Source organism: Macaca mulatta, chromosome 15, assembly GCF_049350105.2.
Source record: "Macaca mulatta isolate MMU2019108-1 chromosome 15, T2T-MMU8v2.0, whole genome shotgun sequence".
NCBI lineage: Eukaryota > Metazoa > Chordata > Mammalia > Primates > Cercopithecidae > Macaca > Macaca mulatta.
In genome coordinates, this window is record NC_133420.1 from 103,451,504 (window position 1) to 103,476,486 (window position 24,983).

The 24,983-nt window shown below is 39.3% G+C and overlaps 1 pseudogene; it reads left to right on the forward strand.

Moving 5' to 3' along the window:
* Positions 1–834: 834 nt before the first annotated feature.
* On the forward strand, positions 835–21,667 carry LOC106993796 (small ribosomal subunit protein eS12-like; annotated as a pseudogene).
* The last annotated feature ends 3,316 nt before the right edge of the window (positions 21,668–24,983 follow it).

The window sequence follows — 24,983 nt, forward strand, 5'->3', positions numbered from 1 at the left end:
CACCCAGGCTGGAGTGCAATGGCATGATCTCGGCTCACTGCAACCTCTGCCTGCCGGGTTGAAGCAATTCTCCTGCCTCAGCCTTCTGAGTAGTTGGGATTACAGGTGCCTGCCACCACGCCTGGCTCATTTTTGTATTTTTAGTAGAGATGGGCTTTTACCATGTTGGCCAGGCTGGTCTCGAACTCCTGACCTCAGGGAATCCACCGGCCTTGGTCTCCCAAAGTGCTGGGATTACAGGCTTAAGCCACTGCACCCAGCCAACTTTTATCCTTTTATTTATTTCTTTTTAGATGGAGTCTCACTCTGTCATCCAGACTGGAGTGCAGTGGCACAATCTCGACTCACTGCAACATCTGCCTCCCAGATTCAAGCAATTCTCCTGCCTCAGCCTTCCGAGTAGCTGGGATTACAGGCAGCCGCCACCACACTTGGCTTATTTTGTATTGTTAGTAGAAACGGGGTTTATCTTTGTTGGTCAGGCTGACCTTGAACTCCCAACATCAGGTGATCCACCTGCCTTGGCCTCCCAAAGTGCCGGGATTACAGGTGTGAGCCACCGCACCTGGCCACTTTTATCTTTTTAAAAGTAATACACACCCTTGTTAGTTAAAGATTTCAAATAAGAAAAAATAAGCAGCTGCCTCATTCCTCCCTACATGGAGAAAATTATGTCTAATTCTTAACAGCTTGAGATTTTAATTATTCTGGTGTCATTATCTAAATTTGCCTAAAAGTATGTGATATAGTTTGGGTATTTGTCCCCACCCAAATCTCATGTTTAATGGTAACCCCCAATACTGGAGATGGGGCCTGGTGGGAGGTGTTTGGGTCATGAGGGCAGATTCTTCATGGTTTGGTGGTGACTTGGTGACCGTGAGTTCTCGTGATATCTGGTCATTTAAAAGTGTGTGGCACTTCCCTTCCCCACTCATACTTAGGTGGGGAGTTATGCTCTACCTCTTTATCCACATAAATTATTTGAAATTCTCCTGCATGGGAGATTTTTCTCTTTTCTCTCCTTTATTTATTTATTTAATTATTTATTTATAACAGCAGGTATTCATAAATATTTATTTTATACTCTGGGTTATAATCTAATACTACTTTATTTATTTTGTTGCTGGAATTATTCCAGCTTTGACCATTAGGGTTTTTTTAAGTTGGCTCCTTTGACCTTTTTGAATACCTTCAACATTATGGGTTTATTTATTTATTTATTTGGGAGCATTATTTTTTACTTTCTGGCACTATAAAATACTTCAGTCTTACCTTGTATGTTTCCTTTCCCAATCCTAGAATCAGACATTTCTCCAAGAAGACCTAGTTCCTTTACTAGGAAATTGTATTAGAAACCAAGATCTGAGCACTAGATGTGTTTGTCACTAGCAGAACATTGTTGCATCTAGGACCTCTCAGCTGGCAGAGCAAGCAATAGATGTGTACACACCAACTCATATATACATATATCTCTTAATATTTGTGTATGTAACATTGGTATTGATATTAAGCAAAACATGAGTTCAGATGGATGTTTTCAGCTCTAATATATTACACAAATTATTCTAGGTGCTTCTTTTTCTTATATGTAAACTCACACTCCAAGAGTGAGAATCCTGGCTCATAGCATCCCACATCCACTTATTTGATTGTTCATTTCCAATATACATGTATCATGACATCTAAATTGTTAACTGGTGCCCTCATGAGAATAACTTTATCAACTAGAGTTCAGTGCTTGTGTAATTTCTTTTACCTTTAGTCTTACAGACTCCAGGCTGGGCGCGGTGGTTCTCCCCTGTAATCCCAGCACTGTGGGAGGCTGAAGTGGGCAGATCACGAGGTCAGGAGTTCGAGATCCGTCTGGCCAATATGGTGAAACCCCGTCTCTACTAAAAAATACAAAAATTAGCCAAGTGTGATGGTGTGTTCCTGTAATCCCAGCTACTTGGGAGGCTGAAGCAGGAGAATCGCTGGAACCCAGGAGGCAGAGGTTGCAGTGAGCTGAGATCGCACCACTGCACTACAGCCTGGGCAACAGAGTGAGACTCCATCTCAAAAAAAAAAAAAAAAAAAAAAAGGTCTTGCAGACTCCATACATTTCCAATATAATTTCAGTCAGTATCCCACCCCTTCTTTCAGTGAGGTTGTTTCACACATTTATAACAGATTGTTTTGTCACATTCCACATTCATCCTGGGATCCCTCAATCTTACAATTATTTTGCTCTCTGAATGTATTATATTTTATACCATCTTATTCTTTTTTCATAAATGCTACTTAGTTGTTAGCAATCTGTACAAATGAAAATCCTCTCTCTGGGGATGTTAATGAGAATTTTTGTGAAGCCTTCTCTCTGTTTAGTCACTTTTCTCTAAGTGTTTTATTTAGTTTTTTCTTGCCTATATGTTCCACGTTAGAAATTTTCATCAGATTCTGGTACTCTTTGTCTGACTGTCCGTGATTCAGGGTGTGGAAATCCAATTTCTGATTGGAATTTTCAAGGGTATGGGTGGGTCTTGTTAAGGCTGAGTTTCCTTGTAGGACAATTTGGCTGGGCTACTATTGGGGAACTCCTAATATTGTATCAAGTCTTTCCACTTCTGCTGATTCTCTAGAGGTACCTTCTAATCTTATGTCTGCTAGGAATCTGGTAGCCCACACATTTTCGGACTGGCACTCACACCCTCAATTATGACGTGGGTTCCTTCTCAGTTGAGTCTCTGTTTAAACTTTCTAGTCTTATGCAATTGTGTTGAAAGGGAATTGACTCAGTGGCATGAATAGAATCCAGGGAGAGGGATTGTTTTTTAGTTTTATTTCATTTATTACTTTATTTTTATATAGAGATGGGATCTCGCTATGTTGCCCAGACTGATCTCAAAATCCTGAGCTTAAGCAACCCTCCTGCTTCAGCCTCCCAAAGCACTGGAATTGACGGTGTGAGCCACCATCCCCAGCTTCCAATTGCTTTTCTTAAATCTTCCAGCCAATTTTTCTTATTTTGGTTCCCCATCCCCCTTAATCTCCCATTCCAGAGGTATCTGATACTGCTGATTTCTGAGACTTTTGGTGAGTTCGAAGTGAAGGTTAGGTCAGTTTTCAGCTTTCCTCATTTTCTTCTTGGGTCTGCAAGGCTCTTTAGTAAACAATCATATGACTGCTTTCCTGACTTCCCAAATTTTGTGCTGTTATATTATCTTCATTTATTTTGGGGTATATGTCTTTAAAAGCATATCTATATCTGTCTGTTTATCTGTCCCTTTACAGTGATTTTATAGAGGTTTCTGGTGGGAGCAAAGTTAGATTCTTCCATCGAACCTACTGCCCATCTTTTTCCAAATCCAGTTTACAAATTTTTATCTCCTTGATATAATTTTAATGACTTTGGGAGGAAGAAGAAATACACACACACACACACACACACACACACACACACACACACACACACATACATACACACACACACATCTTTATGTTGGAATCGCTGAAGGCATGGGTGGGTCTTGCTAAGGCTGGGTGGGTCTTATTAAGGTATATGTGTATATATATATATATATATATGTACGTAGGTAGCTGGTATATAGACATAGATATTTGTATGCTAGATCTAGTCATATTATTCATTTTCACAGTCTTTTTGTTTTTTTGTTTTGTTTTGTTTTGTTTTTTAGATGGAGTCTTGCTCTACCCAGGTTGGAGTGCAGTGGCATGATCTCGGCTCACTGCAAACTCTGCCTCCCAGATTCAAGCAATTTTCCCGCCTCAGCCTCCTGAGCAGCTGGGACTACAGGTGCCTGCCACCATGCCCAACTAATTTTTGTATTTTTAGTAGAGACTGAGTTTCACCATATTGGTTAGACTGGTCTCGAACTCCTGACCTCAGGTGATCCATCTGCCTCAGTCTCTCAAAGTGCTGGGATTACAGGCATAAGTCACCATGCCCAGCCCATTTTCATAGTCTTAAAATGCATTCTGGATACCAACTACTCAATAAATATTAGTTAAAATATATAGAAATCAGAAAATCTTCATTATGTTGTGCCTTAAGATTGATTGAACACTCATAGTATACTAAAGATATTATGTACCATGACCCAAATGTAACTGTCTCTCTTGTGACTTTCTGCTTTTCCAACTAAATTAAGAACATAGAGAATCTTTATAAATAGTACCTTTGTTTTCACTTCTAAATAAGCCTCCAGGGATGCGCAGCCAGATGCATTTATTATGACATGTAAATCAGCAGTATTAAAATTGATATTAGCTGTTACCACTTGGAGTATTAGAAGAGAGGGGTTCAGCTGGGGTCCCTGCCTGTGCCAATATGGTTCTGTTTTAACAGATGAAGACATTAATAATTAACTTCATCAGTGAGTACACATTCATGCAGCATTGGTCCTCCATTCTAAATGTGTTTGGCTAATGTTGATTATGAGGCTGAATGTCCTTAGACAAATGCTTTTGCTTTGGTATATGATGAGTTAAACAGGATTAAAACTGCCTACCTGCCTCTTATAAAATGTAGCTTTCTATGTTATTTAAATATAAATTGTTCATGTGGTAACATAAAGCTAGATGAACAAATAGGTTTCATTTCTGGGCTCTATTACTTCCAAAGTATAAGACTCTTGTTTAATCCTCTTAGCTTCTCCAATGATCTGACTACTCATTTATACAACTGAGTTGCTATCACTCACACTGGCTCACTAATAGTGGAGATAATACCTACCTGTGTTGAAGTCAGGATAAAGCGAGTTTATGAAGAATAAATCCTGTTAGGCACCTTCCTTTTAGTTTGTAAAGTATTATACAAATATAAAGGAACATTATTTTGAAATAATTTTTAACACTATATTAAGGCAGGACATATTGGACTAAAAGGTCTACTGTTAACAATCTATTAAAAAAAAAAAAAAAAGCAGAAGCCGCAACTCCTGAGTCCTTTGCCTCTTGAGTAGTTTGTGGATTACGAACAATGCACTGATTAGATCTTATGGAGTACTGGTTCTATTTCTAAACATTCTGGCTTTTCTTTTGCTTTCTATTGAAGAACAGGAAATAGTTGAGATCTAGACATAATGTAGGTTCTAATCTTCCAAACTCTCTATTTTCCTTGGCTTCTTTCTTGACCCTGAAGTTAAATGGAAGTTTCAAGATCTCACTATTCATCTCATTAAATTATTTTGTAAACAATAAAATCAAGTTTAGGAGGTTGGTCTATATTTGTCTGCCTAACATTCAAACAGCCCCATGGTGCCAGCATTTTTTCTTATAGAAATCTCTATAATGCCAAGGGGCCTTGGTCATCCTAGCAAAATGTCATTCGTTGCTTTGTAGAAGACAACCTGAGCCTGTGCTTTGGTGGTTGTTCTGGGCTTGGATTCCTGACATTGAAAAGGTTTAACACATACCATCGGTGGCAGTCAATTGGAAAACAGACAGACACAAAGCCATTCTCAAGGATTCTTCCTTTATTTCTGAAATACCTTGTGACCACTGGAAAGGGGGTTGATCCTTTCCTTTTGTTTCTTTTAGTATGTTCACAGTGATGTAGAAAAGGAAAGAGAGACCATTGCCTTCAGAGGGTTTTTTCTTTTCTTTTTCTTTTCTTCCACATGAAAGACTTCATTGTTCTACCTCAAGTTTACTGCAAGCCCTGGGGAAAGTAGCAAAAGATCAAGAAAGAGAGAATGATTACTGATGCACTTGCAGAGTGGCAGGCTCTTGCTACACAGAAATACAACGACCTGTGAAAGTGGATCCCTGTTATATTTTAACAGTCTAATGGGGCTTGCTTTATCATTAGTGCCATTAGGACTGCTTGTACTGATTTAATCAGGAATGGAGCCTTTAAGCTGACTTTATATACCCACAATGCAACAGTTAGTTGGCAGCTGTGATTAGATTTAATTAGTGTAAGTGGAAAATGCAGCACTTTTTTCACCTCTTTTCCTACCCGATCTCCTACCTACAGTTTTATTTCTGGAACTTTTTCTCAGAGAAGTGTTTTTGCTCCCCACTCCCCTTCCTCATTTCTTAGTTCTGGGAAATAAAGATGCAAATAAACACGTGAAGTCAAATGAGACTATGCACTTGGATACTCAGTATTGGTTCTTGCATGTTTTTCTTGTTTTGATTTTCTTTTTTCTTGGTTTTTGTTTTTGTATTCCTAAAGCACATGTAATCTGTGGTGCCTTTGTGGAGTTGTATGTTGACAATATTTCCCAAATTAGGAATTTCAACATGTGAGATTGTGACTATAAATCTGCAAAGAGGCTTAGGAGAAAAAACAAGGTATAATAGAGCCAGGGCTGGTGGTGGTGGTGGTGGTGGTGGTTGTGTAGCGACCAGGAAAAGCTATTAATTAATTTGTTAGTGTGCTATTATGAAGAACAGTGAATTATTAATTTAAGTAAGACTGCACTGTCTTTTTCTTTTTGCCAGAGTCTTGCTCTGTAGCCCAGGCTGAAGTGCAATGGCACGATCTCGACTCACTGCGACGTCTGCCTCCTGGGTTCAAACGATTCTCCTGCCTCAGCCTCCTGAGTAGCTGGGATTACAGGCAACTGCCACCACGCCTGGCTAAATTTTCTATTTTTAGCAGAGACGGGGTTTCACTATGTTGGCCAGGCTGGTCTCGAACTCCTGACCTCAGGTGATCCACACGCCTTGGCCTCCCAAAGTGCTGGGATTACAAGTGTGAGCTACCGCGCGTGGCTGCATTGTCTTAAGACTCTGTAATTACACACTTGATAAAAATCCAAAGTGAATGGTAAAAATCTGGAGCTGTTTTGTGGGAATTTGACATGACTCTCATTTACTGGTGAGAGGCTGTGCTGGATTCATAGATTTGGGAACCCCTAGCAAGTGATAGCAAAAATTCCGAGAGGGAATGAAGTCATGTAGAATAGGTGATGAGGAAGAACAATGGGTCAGGTCTGGAACTCTGTGGGATCCCAATATTTAATGATAAAATGAAGGAAAAATATATGTGAGGGAACAAAATCAAAAAGGGTTGAAAATAAACCAATGGAATATATGGAAATTTTGGAGTAAATATTTACAAGTTCATGTAGATCAATTACCCAAGTGACCCCCAAGGCAGTACCAGTCTGATCCTTCTAGGGTGGGGTGAGGATTTCCAGCAAGAAGGGAGCAGTGATGCTCCTCCTCAGGGGATGTTAGGCACCCACCACTCCTCTTTGGTGGAAGTAATTTTGAAATGTAGGGCTTAAAAGTAGTTCATTATTGGCCAGGAGAGTTGGCTCACGCCTGTAATCCCAGCACTTTAGGAGGCCAAAGTGGGTAATTATGAGGTCAATAGATCGAGACCATCCTGGCCAACATAGTGAAACCCTGTCTCTACTAAAAATACAAAAATTTGCTGGGTGTGGTGGTACATGCCTGTAGTTCCAGCCACTTGGGAGGCTGAGACAGGATAATCGCCTGAACCTGGGAGGTGGAGGTTGCAGTGAGCCGTGATCACACTACTGCACTCCAGTTTGGCGACAGAGCTAGACTGCCTGTCAAAAAAAAAAGTATTTCATTATTGTCAGAAGGCTGAGGCCCAAGTTGAAAGTGGAGTTAATACTTGTACACATTACTGATGCCAAATTAATTTTTTAGTAGATATGTTTCCAGTAGAAAGAAAATAGATAAGAAAAATAAACCAATAGGAGAATATGGAATCTGGTTCTAATTCTCCAGTTCCATTTTTAGACTTTTATTGCATTATATTTTGACCCATTTTTATAAATATACATGAGTACACGCACACAAGCCTTGTACTTTTTGCAAAGTAAATATTACAATTTCTGATCTATTTCTATGGTAGATATTTTTGTTGGTGTTACATGAGAATAGAGTGGTTACCAATGACCTTAGTCATCTTGGCAAAATATCCGGAAAAGTCAGCTGCAAGTTTGGTTTCTTGTTTATTTTTTCGGTCTTTATAGTATTTCAGTCATTTTTTTTCTCTCAAGCTATTTTCTAGTTTCTGACCAATGCCCAAATGTGAGTCCCTATGAATTTAATGGGCCATGTATATAGAAAAAAATTAGTTCTGAGTTTTCATTTTTTGGAAGAGACTTATATAAAGCTAACATTGAAATGAAAAACAAACTAGTCTTTTTTTTTTTTTGCATAAAAACTTCAAAGTAAAACATTTCTAATTTTTTATTTAGGTAATAAAAATGTTAGTCTCAGATGAGAGAAATTCTTCTTTGCACTGCACTTGAAAACAGTCAAGGGAAAAGAGAAAATTAGGTACTTCAAGTCACTTTATCCAGTAGTGGCAGAATGGAATTCGCCAGTGTAGGAAGGAACATTGAACAGAGAGCATGAAATCTGTTCCTTTCCTTACTAATGAAGTAATCTTGGGAAGGTATTCTAACTCTTGGGGTCTACATTTTCTCATTTGTTAAATGATTGGGTTATACTAGCTATTTTTGTTATTGTTCCTTCCAGTTCCTGTGTCGTGCAATTCCAAATAAGATTCATTACTTGGCATCCAATAATCTATACCATAAATGCTCAGTTAATCAACATCCATTTAACCAATCCACTCGGGTAACCCATGCTCTCCATTCTCTCTGTAAAACTTTGACAATGCTTTTTGCAGAAAGCTAGCAGCCAGATGATTATTCTAGTACATTCATCCATTCCTTCCCCTATTGGTTGAGTTTTATGTCTACCAAGAGTCAGCTGAGTTTGTTCCCAAATCTGTTTATCTCAGTTATATTTATTATTGAAATTACATAATTTGTTAAATAGTGTAAAAGCCAAAGTAATATAAGTGTGAGAAAAAAAAAAGAGCTGTTTCTATGAGAAACTAATGCTTTGGATGAGTCTATAAGCATGTAATATAATCAGGTGTGAAGAAGACATCATAAAAAGCTAGAAAATACTGATAAATATCTAGAGAAGTCTATTTTTATATTTCTTCACAGTTGACCTTATTTTCTTATTCCACTTTAAAGAAACTGAAACTGGAGATCAAAGATGATGCTTTTATGCGAGAAAGCAATAGAACTCCAATCAAACTGTAAGAAAGTGTTCTACAACAAAAGATTGATGAACGAATGCAGATAGAAATAATTGATGCCAAAATATATTATTCAGCTATACATGTAAAATTTCCTTACTTTTCTCACGTAAACTTTTTTTGGATTAACCAACTAACTGCCAATCCTGATTGTATTTGATTACAGGGAGTTTAATTTGTCATATTGAAATCAGGGCCAGGCTGACATTTCCTTTGTTCTCTTAATATAGTTTTAACAGGATATAATATACTAATGAATAGTGTGCAAAACAGTTTTTTTAAAACCAGGCATTTAAGGTATAAATATTTCAAAGCTGATTGTATATTATAGGGTAGTAGTATCATTTTCGGGGTCTGAATCTTGCCTTCTGTTCTTACAAATTACTTTGTATCTTCAAGATATGGTTTCTAGCATTGAGACATTACCATAATAATACTAACTCTCGGAGTTAAGAGGATTAACTGTTAATATACATAAAGTGCAGCATCTGGCATATTGTAGAAACTAAAAATATGATATGATACTTATTCTTATCTCTTAAAGAAGGTTTCAAGTGCTTCTACTTTCCAATTGATTTTTAATACAGTGATGGGCTCTGGAATTTGCTGGATAAAAAAGAGTGAACTTTGTGCACCTTTTGAGGGTAGCTTATGCAAACTTGAGAGAACAACAGGACGGCTGAGACCACGTAATTAGATTTCACGGTGGCCAGAGGTCAAAACTGAGCAGCAAGCAGAACCTTCAGTTAAGGGTCAGCGATCAAGCACAGGCAGAGATCAGTATTCAGAGTGGAGCTCCCAAGTGCCCCTATGTGTAAAGCACTGTTGCTGAGGTCAATAAGCTATGCAGCCTGATTACTGCAGGCGTGATCTACACTTGTTCTTCTATAGCTTACTCTCCACTCTCCACACAGCAGCAAGATTGAGCTAATTGGAGACTAAAGTAGCCATGTCACTCCTGTACTCAAAACCATACAAAGTCTTCTCATTTCGCTCAGAGTAAAAACCAAAGTTCTTGCAGTGAATGGCCTGCAAGGCTCTACAATGATCTGGGGCTCTGAGTTACTTCTCTGCTGTCATTTCTTATTATTCACTCTCCTCCAGCCGCACTAGTCTCCTTAATACTTTTTTTTTTTTTTTTTTTTGAGACGGAGTCTTGCTCTGTTGCCCAGGCTGGAGTGCAGTGGCACCCTCTTGGCTCACTGCAACCTCCGTCTCCTGGGTTCAAGTGATTCTCCTGCCTCAGCCTCCCATGTAGCTGGGATTACAGGTGCCTGCCACCATGCTCGGCTAATTTTTTGTATTTTCAGTAGAGATGGGGTTTTACCATGTTGGCCAGGCTGGTCTCTAACTCCTGACCTCGCCCACCTCAGCCTCCCAAAGTGCTGGGATTATAGGTGTGAGCCACTGTGCCTGGCCTTCTTAATATTCTTTAAAAATAAGTCCTGGCTCACGCCTGTAATCTCAGCACTCTGGGAGCCTGAGGCAGGCAAATCACCTGAGGTCAGCAGTTCGAGACCAGCCTGACCAACACAGTGAAACCCCATCTCTACTAAAAATACAAAAATTAGCCGAGCATGGTGGCATACACCTGTAATCCCAGCTACTTGGGAGGCTGAGACAGGAGAATCGCTTGAACCCAGGAGGCAGAGGTGCAGTGAGCCTAGATTGTACCACTGCACTCCAGCCTGGATGACAGTGAGACTGTATATAGCTCTCTTTATGTAAAAATAATAAGAATAAGAATAAATATAAGTCCTGCACTCTCTGGTCCTGTGACCTTGGTTGTTCTTTTTGCCGGAAGTCTCTGTTGCCCACAGCTGCTTGTCTGGCTTCTGTTCCCTCACCCTTTCAGGTCTTTGCTAAAATCTCACTTTCCCTTGACCACAACTTACACCCCCACATTCTCCTGTACTCTGCTCCTTTTCTTTTTATATTATATAGTTTATTTATTAATTATGTTTATTTTTTTCTTATCTGCCTTTCTTTGTAATTTCTATGATGGCAGGGATCTTTATCTGTTTTGTTCACTTATGCATCCCAAGTGCTTAGAACAGTTCTTGGCACGTCATTAAATATTGATTGAATGAAGGAATGAACAAGTGAATGCATTTCAGGCATCGCCTGAAAACAATTCAAGACATTCCTTGCCAGGGGCTTAGCAAATGGCAAAACCATCAATCTCTGGGGATTTATTGAGAAGAAAATGATCTTGTTAGACTGAAATGGCTCTCTGATTTCAATCACAGTTCGAAAATCTCCCTTTTCCCTAAGTCCCATTACTTTCTCAATTTTATAGCCTCAGATTCAGAGGTTTACTCAGGCAAAGAGAATCAGAGAACTGTGAATAAGGCCCAGATGATCCAGATAATAAACATATCTTTGCCTCAATTTTGTGACGTGTGGGCAAATAGCTATTAAAGAGTTTTCCCCCTTTCCTTCATTACTTGTCTCTAGTTTGGTTTAATGATTACCTAATGATTCAGCAGTTTATGACCTTTCATTTTAACTCTTGCAGTTTCTGACCCTCTCATGGTGCATTTATTTTTGGTATTGAAGATTTATTAACTCCCTCCCTTCTCCTTTTTACCTAATTGCAATTTAAATGATTCCAGTTTTCATAGGATGCAATATATAGTTCTCTTTATATATAACATAATAATTATACAATAATATTAGTTATAAAATCATTTAGATCTAATGAGCATGTTACTATCTGCCAAGTTCTGATTTAGGAGCTTCAGACATATTTTCATTAATCTTCAGTCCTGCCTTACAGCGGAGATTTTGAACTCAGAAAATTTACTTTGTTCTTTTCAGTAAGTATGTGGTCTTTTGGCTGGCCCCATCAGAATCCCCGGAAGTGTTTGGTGACAGATCCCTGAATCCCAATCCCAGGAAACCTACAGACAATCAACATTTTAACTTACTTCCAAAGTAAAGCCTGTAAGCACTCAAGTTTGAGAACCACTGGATAAGTATTGAGGTAGACTATATCTTAGAACACACTGACAAGGGAACAATACAGTGTGCCAGTAGCACACTGTAGTCATTACTAGGTAGATTTTTACCTATTACAGGTGAAGTTAACTCTCTTTCTGAAAGCCATATTCTGCTTCTCCTGCACCTGTAGTGTTTGACATATATGTTATCACCTACAAAAACAAACAAGATTCATCTTGAAGTTTCCAGCCAGAAGATATTGGTCAAGGAGACTTTTGTTCTTTCACAGGCCGAATTATGTCTTTAAGTCATTCCTTTGACTCTATGTCAAATTAATTTTGTAAGGAATAAAGGACTAGGCTGGGGGCAGAGGCTCATTCCTGTAATCCCAGCACTTTGGGAGGCCAAGGCAGGTGGATCATCTGAGGTCAGGAGCTCGAGACCAGCCTGATCAACATGGAGAAACCCCATTTCTACTAAAAATACAAAATTAACCGGTCATGGTGGTGCATGCCTGTAATCACAGTTACTCAGGAGACTGAGGGAGGAGAATTGCTTGAACTCGGGAGGCAGAGGTTGTGGTGAGCCGAGAACGTGCCATTGCACTCTAGCCTGGGAAACAAGAGTGAAACTGTCTCAAAAAAGAAAAAGGGCCTGGAGCGGTGGCTCACGCCTGTAATCCCAGCACTTTAGGAGGCCGAGGCGGGCGGATTACAAGGTCAGGAGATTGAGACCATCCTGGCTAACACGGTAAAACCCCGTCTCTACTAAAGAATACAAAAAATTAGCCGGGCGTAGTGGTGGGCGCCTATAGTCCCAGCTACTTGGGAGGCTGAGGCAGGAGAATGGCGTGAACCTGTGAGGCGTAGCTTACAGTGAGCCGAGATTGTGCCACTGCACTCCAGCCTGGGTGACAGAGCGACACTCCGTCTCAAAAAAAAAAAAAAAAAAAGAAAGAAAAAGAAAAAGAAATAAGGGATTGACTCATTTGGTCAATGCATCTGGGGACAGAAAGTAAAGCAAGTGTCTGAAAAAATAAAGTATGAAAATATGCATCAATAAACGGACTAGCTTTTCCAAATTTTCTTACTTATTCAAATAGAAGAAAACAGTATGACTCAAAAGTCAGATAAGTAAAATTTCATAGGCCCATATCACCATAGTCAAATCAGATAGGGGAAGTAAACCAATTGTCTAGATGAGGAATCGGCAAACTCTGGCTCACAAGTCAAATCCTTCTGACTACCTATTTTCATAAATAAAGTTTTATTGAAACACAGCCATGCACATTATCTATGGAATGAATGAATGATGATATTTCTTAGTTGGACTCTCCACAAAGGAAATTAATTCAGAATCCAAAGTCATGGGAAATGTTAAGTAATTGTTAACCTGTAACCCCACTCCCAGAACTACTCCATGGGCCGTAAAACACGCATTCACCTACTCTGCAGGGAGACAGAAGACAGGCTTTTTATGGAGAGACATTCATTTCAAGTGGAGGACATGCTCACCAGGGTGTGAAGAAGACCATTCATTGATGTGTGGAGAAAAGTATTATAATTTATGGCTTTACATTAATATGTAGAGAGAAGAAATTAAGCTTTACTAATATTTAATACACAGATTGGCAGTAGTCTGTGAACCCAACCCCAAAGAATTGGCTATAGAGTTCTCTCTTGCTTGATTTCGTTGTGTTAACACATACTGAAGTTTGCATGTACCTAGTTAAGTGGATTTAGGGATTTCATTACTGACTTCACAGAATAGACAAATGGATATAAAAGATTCCTGCAAAAGTGTCTAACATTGAAGATAATAGTAAATGCACTGCTTGATAATGAAAAAAAGTGGCAGAGTTGAAAGTTCCCTTAATCCTATGGAACTAGTTCTTCAGCAGCCAAAGAGGTAAAAGATGAATGTATACATTCTAATGAAATTTGAAATGATCAAGAGAATTATGAAATATGGATTTATTTCCTCTATCATTGTAGACCTCACCCTACTTGAATACTGTGTCGACTTTAAACAAAAACTTTTGCATAATTGGAGGATTACATTAAAAAATAAGTACCATGATTTCGTAGGCAAGATAATGAGGTCCTTTTTTTTTTTTAAATCACATCCTTGTATCATTAGGAATTAATTTTTTGTTATGACAATCATTAACATTAAGTCCAGAAATAATAAACATAATGCCAGAGTGAATCACAAAGATTTTAAAACATAATTAAGTAATTAAATTATACTGTTTACACATTTTAGCAGTCTTCATGATTTTTAAAAGTGAAAAAAGAAAGATGTCTTTGTAAATTAATAAGATAGAAGTAAAACAAACCACTAGGTGATCTTGACTTCCTCCTTTAAAAATGTCTATTTTGGAACAGAAAACCAAACGCTGCATGTTCTCACTTATAAATGGGAGCTAAGTGATAAAAACTCATGAACACAAAGAAGGAAACAACAGACACTGGGGTCTACTTGAGAGGGAGGGTGGGAGGAAGGAGAGGAGCAGAAAAGACAACTGCTGGGTACTGGACTTAATATCTGGGCGATGAAATAATGTGTACAACAAACCCCCATGGCACGTGTTTATATATGTAACAAGCCTTTATATGTATCCTCAAACCTGAAATAAAAACTTAAAAATTGTCTATTTGTATATTTTTATCTATATTATATGCCAGTCTAATAGTACATGCATATACTATCATATACTAGGACACACATGTATATACTATGTATAGTACGTGTGTGTGTATATATATGTGTGTGTATATTGAAAGTGTACGATTAAATTTTGTTTTACTTATAGGTGGATAGGTCAAAAAATTTAGAAGCCACTGATTTAGACAATGATATATGGATTCAACCTTCCTACTGGGCTATCTTGGATTTATTGCTGCCTGACCTTTCCTTTGACTGAACTCCCCTTGACCCGCTGAAGTCCTGGGCAGAGTGACACAAATCACCATTACTCCTCTACATGCACCTCTGTAGCCGTGCGTATTGCATACTGGCACAAACTTGCTTGTATATTTACATTTTCCACATTCATATTGTTTATCCTTATTTCTGGCTATTTAAATACTAAAGCTATTATTGACTAAATTTGCTTTGTGCGGTATCTTCCATAGCCATCTAGCTAACTAACACTCTTGCTACTGTCTATTTGCTTTTGTTCTGGGGGAAATCATTGTATGCTTACAGATCTCACTGATTGTTATTGATTCTTACACATATAATGGGTGCACTTTGCAGATGCTCGGTATGTTTGGAGAGGGCACAGTTTTCCTGGTGTCGAAGGAGGATTGATGTTAATGATATTGACTTTGTTTACTTTATGTCAGAGCAAGAAGTGAATTCTTTTAAGAAAAAATTCTATTCTGCCCCAACAATGTAAATGTATTTGGTATTTGTCGAGATGCAAAGAGCCTGCTTTCATACTATAAGTTGTGCTAAATGAGACACCTCCTCTATGTCTTTTCTGGCCAAAAGAGATACATAATTTCATGTCTCAAAGGTCACATCCTTTCAAGATTTTTCCTGTCTGGGAACAACCATAGTGTCTAACAGTACCGCTGGCATTGGCCAAAGCTCTCTTCAATTCTTCTTCATTACGTCATAGAATTTCTTCATTAGATCAAGTTCATATCTGATTCTAGTAGTTCTCCTTTTTCTCCGTCAATTTTAGCATACTGCAGACGTTATGCCTTTTGTATTTGTCCATTGAGAAAACCTCAGAGGTTGATGTCTGCTACTAGACTGGCCAGAAAGTCTGGTCTCTCACTAGTTTCCTCCTGCATTCAGGAAGCCAATCTCAAGTGCAAACCTCACAGCTTCTCCGGAGTTCGGCAGATGTCAAAATGCCTCCATTCCCTCCCAGTCCAACCCTTATCCCCAGCAGCAATCTGGTGCCAGTTTTAATTAAAATTCATGAAAACAGACTGGCACTTCAGACATGGATGGAAACAATTTGTAGGGGAGGTAAAAAATAGCAGGGGTATACTTCTCATGTTTACTCTCTACTGTCCTGTAAGGATTTCATTTTTGAGTGAAACCAGTTTGAATTGGACATATGCTCAGTTTGAATAATTTAGGGAGGAATTCACAATAACTGCCTCTGATGTGGACTGAGCTCTGTTCTCATGACTAAAGAAGTTTATTTCTTCTTTAAGAAAAAGTTTAATTACGGCAGTTTCATATTGAAAATGAATAGCTTGGGGGAATTTAGAATGAAAAACTAGAGGAAAATTAACTTTTTGAGATGTACAAGACAGAACAGTTTTATAAATGAGAAATCATTAACTGGTATTGTAGTAAAGTGTTTTTGCATAAGGATGAAGAAGACGTGAGTCTTAAATGTGCGTAACTAGTATAACGTGTGTATGACACTCATACTAGCCAGTAAATCCCAGATAGGAAAAAGTAGCTACACACCCACATTTTCTATTTATATTTCCTTTACCTAAAGGAGTCATTTGTTTATACTTACAACGTGCCAGGCATGTATTGGGCCTTTTATGCGAATCATCTTAGCAGTTCTTAATCTATTTTTTTCACTGTTAGAAGTATGCTACATTCTCATTAGAAGTAGCAGCTCCTAAAGAGTAGTGTAGTGACCCATTCTTTTTGGTTTGGAGGAAGCAGGTTGGCGGGAAACGCGAGAGTCTCTGGGTTGGATAATCTAGAATTTAAACCTAAACCTGGCTTCAGAGCCTATGTTCTAAGCCACTATACTCTAATAGCTCCCAGCTTTCTCATCTTTCACTGCCCAAAGTATCTACCAGGAATATTAAATAAACATGGGTTGAATAAAATTGTGACTGTTTAGCAGTCATAATAAAAAAAGGGTAAAATGAATGGGTTCCAGGAATGTGATAGACCCACAAGTATTTCCTATCAGATCCTTTTCTCTACCTACAAATGTTTGATTCTTCTGTTTTGCTCAAGAGGCCTAGCACTGCAGATCTGGCTGGTTAATTCTGTGGGAGGTACATGAAATTGGGAAGAGATAGAAGAACTAAAGGCAATGAATGGGTTGCTGCCTTGAGTAAGAAATTCCAGTCCCAGCTGAAACTCTTACCTTAATGTGGCACTTGAAATAAATGGGGTCAAAAGTGTTTTGAAGAGCTAGGAAAGATGAGATCGAGATGGTGCCTGTCTAAGGGAAGGGGAATTCACAGATATGCTTCTGGTAGAGATTTGCATTGGCTGGTGGTGTCTTCACTGAAAGACTGGATATGAAAGAAAGAGCAAACTCTTTCCCATGCAGCAAGGTTCAAGTCAAATGTCACCTCTTTAGGAAGCTCCTGCCTGGGTTAGGCCTTCACTATGCTGTGCTGCCACAGCTCACTGTTAATGTCTCACATGCAGAATTTAACTGACTTCATTATGTTAAGTACCTACTCCAGGGTAGGTGGGCCCCAGTAGTTTGTCTGTTTCTCTTTATTAGATACTGACTGAATTAATAATTGATGAAAAAATGCCAATATATTTGTGAAACCCCAATTATGAACATTATGGTTTATATAATAAGTATGAATGCTTAGTATGTTAGAAGCCAAAAAACAAAAAAAAAAAAAAAAGGAAAAAAACCCAGCAACAACTATATAACAAGTAGGAAGTGTTTTGCACTCTGTGATGAACAGCAGGGCATATTTCTTACTTTCAGATTAAAATGGAAATGACTCTAAGCTTTACTTGCAGAATTAAAGAAATTCCATGATCACACTCCTGACCTCCCAACCCCTTCTCCTGGGTTATTTGGACTCCTAGGGACTTGTGCACCCCAACATAGTGTGCCAGGTTCCACTCTCAAGTGACTCGGGGTCCTGGTGAATCCCTGTTCACTGCTGCTTTCACTGTCTGGGCTCTGCTGGATTCATACATTTTCTATTGTACCTCTGGCCCTGTGGCATCAAGGATTAACAACACGTCAACTTATACAGTTTGCTGCTGAGTAGCATGGACTTTGAAGGAGAGTGGCATAAAAGGATAATACAACTTGCTCTCTGACAGTTCAGAACCCTCTGCACAGCCATGCCCCTCTATTGTCATTCACCAAACCAAAGCACGTCCAGGCATCTCCCTTTCTCAGAAAGGACAATCACTATTCTTTTTTTGAATTCTAGAATTCCCTCAAGGTCTGGATTGCTTTCCTTCTTCATCCTTCTAAAATAGAAATGGTACCCTCTGTTCTTTCTTCCCATAGTGAAACTTAAAGGACCATTAAGAAGGGCTTGGGCTTTAGAAACACAAGACTTGGTCCACTGCCCTTTCTTGGGGTTGGCGGTAGAACAGCTTTTATTCCTTCTTCACAAGTTATCCACTCCATGGATAGGAGACTTTTTACTATACAGTAAAAATTCCAATACGAGTTACATTATCACCTGCAGATCACTCCGCTACATCAAAGATGCATAGAATAAGAATTCATGCTATTGTTAATTGCTCTTTTGCAAAGCGTAGAATTTCCTTTCTAGTTATAACCTAAACATAAAGAAAACCTATGTCATAATGTTTAACCTTTATAATTTTTTTTTAGCTCTTCTTTAAAAAAATGTCCTGGTAGACAGTCCAGAGTGGAAACATTGCCAAGTTTGCTGCCAAGGGCCTCACAGAGAGAAAACTGAAGAAGCCAGACTCACAGGGCTTTACAGCCTCCTGATATCCTGTCACTGCAATCGTTTGGCAGTAATTCCTCAGGACCAGTGTGGAGGGGAGGGAGGTAGAGAAATCTCCCCATAGGGTTATACTTGGCTATGATTGCTCCTATCATTTTATCCTGGAACTCAATAAGATTGCTTGTCATATTAACAGGCATAGCTCCTCATCAAAGCATATCCATAGTGCCGGAGAACCTAGGCCAGTTTATCTCAGTTATACTCTGTGTCCAGAACTCTCCTGGGAATTATTTATGTAATGATGGTGAGACAAGACTACTGACTCATTGACCCCATCTCTTACGATGGGTTGGTTCCTCCTTTGGAAGCATATCCTTGGGGCCCTTCCCTGTCCACTGATCTCAGTCAAGACCATTTAAAATGGTGAAACTCATTCGAGTTGGGGTTTGAGCATTTTATTTTCCTAGAGACTCCTTGGTTTCTAGACAAATGTGTTCATTCCCTACTTAGCATCCTTTGAGTTGAAGACACAGAGATAATAGGGGTGTGGGGTACATTGTCAAGCCACAAACATAACCTGCACTGTAATAATACCCTTTTACATTGTTATCTTGCTTTGGCATGGTATGATTCAAGTCTTACTCTTAACCCTAAAATTAAGTGGTTTCACTCTATTAAAGGCATCATCCGCAATTGAAACTCACTAAAGCATATACATGTCATGTGGACTAGCCAAACACAAAACTCTTAATCTGAAGTTGACCTATTTAGTAAACCTATAGCTCAGAATTTGATCTCATCACCTCAGAAAATCAGGGATAAAATCTGTCTCTATATTGTTTCAGGTACTTGGGTAGACATTATTTGTTTATCAAGACCAAACAAAACACTGCTATTTTTTAAATCTTCTCTATGTGTGTGTATGTGTGTGTGTGTTTTACCTTTCACATTGTTCTTTTTTAAACCTTGCTTTGGAAGGAACCCAGTGTGAAACCATGGGTGTGGGCCTCCACATGCCAAAGCCTTAAGGAATTCGCTTACAGTGTATTCAAGGCTCAATTGAGGCCTCTGAATTCCACTCAGTGCAGGTGGTAGTGTGTGCAGAGTACATGTGATCGGCACTGAACAGTAAGAGGTTCAGTCTTGGGTTAGGGAGGGAGGAACAGAGAATATAAACAACCTGGAAACCTGTTTAGATCATGACAGGTGGCTGTTGATTAGGACAGGCACATAACTCACCTGGGTGCCTTAGTGGAAATGTCATGCCTTATTTTAGAAGGAAATTAGTCAGTGATAAGAGATACAACTCTAAGGAATAACTAACATTCTAATAACATATTTAAGTGCATCATTTACCAATAAGATCAGTTTTCAAATTTGCTTTTGACAAAGATTAAAATAAAAATAAAACATGATGCTGAAATGATGGATCTGTGGACAGAGATCTGTTAAAAACACACAAAAACTGATGGGAGATTATGAGACATACTTTTCCATCTACAATTCTATGAAATACTAGTTTTTTAAAAAGATAGTTTTAAAATAACTTGTAGAATTTGATTGAGTGCAGGCAAATCCATAGAGAAGTAAACAGATCAGTTATGACCTGGGGCTGGGGCTGGTAGCAAGGGTTGATCATAAACTGGCACAGGTATTTTTCTGAGGTGATGAACATGTTCTAAAACTGGATTGTGGGGCCGGGCGCAGTGGTTCACGCCTGTAATCTCAGCACTTTGGGAGGCCGAGGTGGGTGAATCACCTGAGGTCAGGAGTTCGAGACCAGACTGGCCAATATAGCAAGACCACATCTCTACTAAAAAATACAAAAAATCAGCCAGGCATGGTGGCACACGCCTGTAGTCCCAGCTCCTTGGGAGGCTGAGGCAGGAGAATCGCTTGAACCCAGGAGGCGGAGGTTGCAGTGAGCCGAGATCGCACCACTGCATTCCAGCCTGGGCGACAGAGGGAATCTCCAACTCAAAAAAAAAAAAAAAAAAAGAAAGAAAGGGGGTTACTATGGTTGGAGGGATGTGAAGGAGGAATGGGGAGTTACTTAATTGGTATAGAGTTTCAATTTTGCAAGATGAATTGTCTTCTGGAGATGGATGTTGGTGATGGTTGTATGTACTTTGTACCACTGAAATGTACACTTAAAAATGGTTAAGATGGCAAATTTTATGATATGTGCATTTTACCACAATTAATATTTTTTTTAAGTTTTTAAGAAAATAACCAGGTGTGCTTGTCTGTTCTAGAAATGAAAACATTAATTTTATCTACTCTGATCTCTAGAATATATAAATCATCAGTAAATAATTGTGGCTTCTTTCCCTGCCACTGAGTCACATGGAGGTGGAGACTCAGGTGCATTCAAGATTTGGTTTCACCCATAATCCACCACCATGACTGTGGAGTGCTGGAGGTATAATGGATGTCAATATTGCTTTACAAGAGGTGCTGAAAACTGCCTCATCCATGGTGGTCTAGCATGTGGAATTCATGAAACTGCCAAAGCCTTAGACAAGTGCCAAGCCCATCTTTATCTGCTTCCATCCAACTGTGATGAGCCTAAGAAACTAGGGAATGCTGGGCACGGTGGCTCACACCTGTAATTCCAGCACTTTGGGAGGCTGAGGCAGGCGGATCATGAGGTCAGTAGATCGAGATCATCCTGGCCAACATGGTGAAACCCCATCTCTACTAAAATACAAAAAATTAACTGGGCGTGGTGGTGCGTGCCTGTAATGCCAGTTACTCAGGAGGCTGAGGCAGGAGAATCACTTGAACCCAGGAGGCAGAGGTTGCAGTGAGCAGAGATTGTGCCACTGTGCTCTGGCCTGGCAACAGAGCAAGACTCCGTCTCAAAAAAAAAAAAAAAGAAAAGAAAGAAAGAAAAAAAAAGAAACTAGGAGAATGGATAGTCCTCTGTAAAACTGACAGAGAGAGGAAGCCCCGTAAAGTGGTTGGTTGCAGTTGTGTAGTAGTTAAGGACTATGGCAAGGAGTCTCAGGCCAAGGATGCCATTGAAGAGTCCTTAAAACGCAAGAAATGAACACATAAAACTTTGGCTCTCACACATACACACACACAAATTGTCGTGGCTATAAAAGCAGCCAGAGTTGTGTTGATAAATTCTAATCTTGTCTCTGTTATTCCTTTGGGTAGTTCAACTGTTTTTATGGAATTAAAGCTTGCCTTTGTGTGGATAATCTCACTAGACCAATTTTACCAATTCTGATCATGCAGTTCTAACTTCTTGCGTGGTGGTTCCACTGGAACATTACCAAATTACCCCAGGCTCATCATGGCTAAATGAAAACTCATGTTCTTTGTCTGTAACCAGTGTCTGCCTCTTGAATTTCCTGTGTCTTTTAGTGGTCATTGTCATTCTCTTAGTTATTGTGGCTTAGATCCATGGGGTCATTTTGGATCCTGTCTATTTGGTAGTGACAATTATTGTTTTGTTTGTTTGTTTTTTGCCTTCATTCTTTTCTATTCCTAAACATACTATACAACATTTGAGATAAATTTAACTTTAAAACATTCAAGCCCCCGGGAGGCGGATGTTGCCCTGAGCCGAGATCACACCATTGCACTCCAGCCTGGGTGGCAGTTGGAGACTCCTTCTCAAAAAAAAAAAAAAAAAATTCAAGCCATTCAGTTAACCCCTAACTTTTCCAAAGTAATCTCCTGCTATAATCAAGATCAATTCTCTTCTTCTCCCAGTGTGGACTACTTAATGTCTGCATTTTCATTTTCCAGTTTTTTTTTACCCTCTTCTTTCCAAAAATAATGGTCTTCTTCCGCGTTTCCACTTAATCCAACGATCTCTTCCCATCAAGCTTCCTTCTCCAGAAACCTTCCCTGGACTCTGCAGCCTGTAGCCATCTTAATCTTCTCTGAATGCCTGCCTTGACACTTACTATCTCCTTTGAGTCACACAGTGGCCCTATCAACTCAGTGTCAGACAGGCATAACAAAAGCAGACCCAGGATGGTCAGGGTAGGAGATGGGGATGGATGAGGATGAGGGGTGTGAAGATGCGGGTGTCAGATGATAGCAGAGTGTTGACAGGAGGCCAAGATCTGAAAGGGGATTGTGGCCAAGGTTAGATAGTGAATTTGCTAAATAGAAGACACAAATGTGAATAAAAGTTGCATGAAAGTCAGTCTCTGGGAAAGCAGGAAGAACAATGGGAACAAATATTGAGTTAAACTGAAATATCCCAACTTCCGATAAGATTTTTAGTCACTGTGCCTTGACTCAGTGCACAGTCTCAGGCCACAGGGCAGATTAGGAGACAGAGCATAGGTGTGGCGTTTGACACATGGTTCCTAATTCCGGTTCTGTCACTTACTATCTGTGTGATCTTGGGCAAATTACTTGAACTTTCTGAGCCCGCTGTTTTCATCTCTAAAATAAGGATAACAAAACCAAGATTATAAAGTCATCGTGATGATGAGATAAAATAAAATAATGTAGATAAAGTTCCTAGCAGATGCTCAGTAATGGTAGCTATCAAACTTTTACTTGGGCTGAGAATAATTACTCTGTAGCTATGAATGAAAACTATCTTTCTTATGACGTATAAAGAAAATATCATTACTACATCACTGTGTAAATAAAGCTTAGTGTTCGTGAATGTCAGCCCATAGCTTAAGTGTGTTAGAAATATTGCCTTCCTTTCTTCCTTTTTTCCTTCCTACCTTCCCCTCTATTTTTTCTTTCTATTTAATTTTGACGCTGATATAGACTGTTGGGAGTTTCAATCTCAATGATTCTTGGGATTCCCCACCTTCTTCAGTTTTAGGCCAAGGGTGAAGAATCTTTGAGGCACAAGGCAAGTCCTGCTACTCATTGGTCTCTGTCTACATCAAGTCCTGCTGAGATGCCCACTATGCTTAGAACTCCTTCTGACATTTTCCACAATTGGACACCAGGGACCTTTGGTCAACCTAGGAATACTAGGTCTAAGTCTAGTGTCTTAGGAAACCACATTGAAATAAGGAAGGAAGAAGGACAGAAGGAAGAAAGGGAGGAAGAAAGGAAGGAAAGAAAGAAGCCATTGGCTCAGGGTCAACTGGGTTTGTTTATTAGGCAACAGATTAACAGGTGAAAAAAGCCATGTAGTCTAGGTAGAAATGAAAATCTCTGGAGGAAAAAATAGAGTGGAAAAGAACAAAAGGAAAAAGGCCATGGAAAAGCCTAAAGCCCAAACTATTGTAGAGATTTGTCATTTGCAATTTGCAAGTTTTCTTCTGATAGAAGAGACATGCAATGTATAAAGGGTATTTCCAGTTGACTCAGAGAAAGAGAATTCATGGGTCATGTGAAGCAGGAAGAACATAATAAATGACTTCATGGTTTGGTCTTACTCTAACTTGATTTCATCTTTGTGGGCACAGGTTTCTTCATCTGTAAAATGTAAAAGTTCTAAACACAAACTCTTAAAAATATATTTGATTTCTAAAATTCTCTAAATCGTGTGAATTGAGAAATATAATTTTATAGGATGGACTTTGCTACGGTTTTCAGAGTCATGACTGTGAAAGAAAAATGAAGTCAGAGGCAAAATAATCTCTTCTTCCTCCCAGGTGTCATTCCTCTTTGACTGTATCTCTGTTACAGCAGGTATAACTTTCAGTTCTGATTTATGGCCTTTCACTGGCAAGTCTAATCTTCTTGTTTACTACCAGAGTTTAAATTTTTTTTTTTTTTTTTTTGAGACGGAGTCTCGCTCTGTCGCCCAGGCTGGAGTGCAGTGGCGCGATCTCGGCTCACTGCAAGCTCCGCCTCCCGGGTTCACGCCATTCTCCTGCCTCAGCCTCCCGAGTAGCTGGGACTACAGGCGCCCACAACGGCGCCCGGCTAATTTTTTGTATTTTTAGTAGAGACGGGGTTTCACCGTGGTCTCGATCTCCTGACCTTGTGATCCGCCCGCCTCGGCCTCCCAAAGCGCTGGGATTACAGGCGTGAGCCACCGCGCCCGGCCCAGAGTTTAAATTCTTTAAGGAACTAATTCAGCTACGCAGACCTATCTTCCTTCTCTTTTCCCTCCCTGCTCATGTATATTCTCCGTGAACCTAGTAAGCACAAACAATTATTTTATGAGCAAATGGAAATGACCAACTTTAAGAACTCAATAATTTCCTCTGAAGGTTATTTATTGACTTCTCTTGGAAAGGTGTTTCTGTGGTTTACATCCCGACAAACTGAAACTGCTTTTGTCCTAACATGTTTATTCTTAAATTTTCACCACTGTGCTTAATGCTTTACAGTAATTTTCTCTTTTAATCTCACAACAACCCTGAAGAGCAGATCTGAATGCCATTTTCAAGATAGGAAAACAAAGGCCCAGAGAGGTTATA